Raw genomic sequence first — 2,323 nt, forward strand, 5'->3', positions numbered from 1 at the left:
GTGTCTTGCATGTTGTTCTTTTCTTAAAAAATTTTCAAAAACATGTTCTTGATGTTCATATTGACATTCAAAGTGTTCTTGGTGTTCATCTTAACATTCATAGTGTTTTTGCATGCATTGTGTGTTTTGATTCATAATTTTTATGTTATGTGTCATTTTTGATGTTTTTCTCTCTCATCATTAAAAATTCAAAAATCAAAAAAATATATTTCCCTTTTTATCTCATAATTTTCGAAAATTTGATTTGATTTAGTCAAAAAGTTTTTAAATTTAATTGATTCTTATGAGTTAAATCAAATTTTCAATTTAAAAATTCTATCTTTTCAAAACTTTTTCAAAAATCAAATCTTTTTTATTTTTTTATTATTTTCGAATTTTTTTAAAAAAAAATAATTTTCAAAAGCTTTTTCTTATTTTTATTTCATGATTTTCGAAATTAATACTAACATTTAATATGATTGATTGAAAAAAATTCAAGTTGTTACTTGCCTATTAAGAAAGGTTCAATCTTTAAACTCTAGAATCATATCTTTTTAGTTTCTTGTTAGTCAAGTAATCAACTTTAGTTTTCAAAATCAAATCTTTTCAATTTCCTTTTCAAATCTTTTTCAAAACAATTTTCGATCATATCTTTTTCAAATTCAATAATATCTTTTTCAAAATCAATTTCAAAATCTTTTTCTAACTTCTTATCTTTTTAAAATTGATTTTAAAATCTTCTTCAATCAATCTTATCTTTTTGTTTCAATCATATCTTTTTCAAAACTACCTAACTAATTCTCTCTCTAATTTTCGAAAATCCCTTCCCTCTTTTTCAAAATTCCTTTTTAATTAACTAATTGCTTTAATTTTAATTCAATTTGATTTCAATTTTAATTTTCGAAATTTAACTTTAAATTTTAAATTTTATTTTATTAAATTTTCGAATTCTTCTCTTTCTCATCTCCTTCTATTTAATTATTCATCTACTAACACTTTTCTATCACCCAAAATTCGAACCCCATCTTCCTCTCTGTGTTCGAGTTTTTCCTCTTCTCCTTCTTACATTCTTCTCTTCCTATACTTGCATAAGGAATCTCTATACTATGGCATAGAGGATTCCATATTTTCTTTGTGTTCTCTTATTTTTCATATGAGCAGGAACAAGGATAAGAACATTCTTGTTGAAGCTGATCCTGAACCTGAAAGGACTCTGAAGAGGAAGCTAAGGGAAGCTAAAGCATAATTCTCTGGCGAAAATAATAACAATGCAAGGAAGATGCTTGGTGACTTTACTGCACCTAATTCCAATTTACATGGAAGAAGCATCTCAATCCCTACCATTGGAGCAAACAATTTTGAGCTTAAACCTTAATTAGTTTCTCTAATGCAACAGAACTGCAAGTTTCATGGACTTCCATCAGAAGATCCTTTTCAGTTCCTAACTGAATTCTTGCAGATCTGTGATACTGTTAAGACCAATGGGGTTGATCCCGAGGTCTACAGGCTTATGCTTTTCCCGTTTGCTGTAAGAGACAGAGCTAGAATATGGTTGGATTCTCAACCTAATGATAGCCTGAACTCTTGGGATAAGCTGGTCACGGCTTTCTTAGCCAAGTTCTTTCCTTCTCAAAAGCTTAGTAAGCTTAGAGTGGATGTTCAAACCTTCAGACAGAAAGAAGGAGAATCCCTCTATGAAGCTTGGGAGAGATATAAGCAACTGACCAAAAAGTGTCCTTCTGACATGCTTTCAGAATGGACCATTCTGGATATATTTTATGATGGTCTGTCTGAATTATCAAAGATGTCATTGGACCATTCTGCACGTGGATCCATTCACCTAAAGAAAACACCTGCAGAAGCTCTAGAACTCATTGACATGGTTGTAAATAACCAGTTCATGTACACTTCTGAAAGGAATCCTATGAGTAATGGGACGCCTCAGAAGAAGGGAGTTCTTGAAATTGATGCTCTGAATGCCATATTGGCTCAGAACAAAATATTGACTCAGCAAGTCAATATGATTTCTCATAATCTGAATGGATTGCAATCTGCATCCAACAGTACTAAAGAAGCATCTTCTGAAGAAGAAGCTTATGATCTTGAGAACCCTGCAATAGCAGAGGTGAATTACATGGGTGAACCCTATGTAAACACCTATAATCCCTCATGGAGAAATCATCCAAATTTCTCATGGAAGGATCAACAAAAGCCTCAACAAGGCTTTAACAATGGTGGAAGAAACAGGTTTAGCAATAGCAAGCCTTTTCCATCATCCACTCAGCAACAGACAGAGAATTCTGAGCAGAATCCATCTAACTTGGCAAATATAGTCTCTGATCTA

The 2,323-nt window shown here is 31.6% G+C and overlaps 1 non-coding gene across 1 annotated transcript; it reads right to left on the bottom strand.

Annotated features, from left to right (window-relative positions):
- Window positions 1–1,621: 1,621 nt before the first annotated feature.
- LOC112761767 (small nucleolar RNA R71) lies at window positions 1,622–1,729 on the bottom strand. Its single transcript, XR_003182145.1, has one exon. It is a non-coding gene; the product is annotated as a small nucleolar RNA R71 (small nucleolar RNA).
- Window positions 1,730–2,323: the final 594 nt, after the last annotated feature.

This window comes from Arachis hypogaea, chromosome 16, assembly GCF_003086295.3.
Source record: "Arachis hypogaea cultivar Tifrunner chromosome 16, arahy.Tifrunner.gnm2.J5K5, whole genome shotgun sequence".
Lineage (NCBI taxonomy): Eukaryota > Viridiplantae > Streptophyta > Magnoliopsida > Fabales > Fabaceae > Arachis > Arachis hypogaea.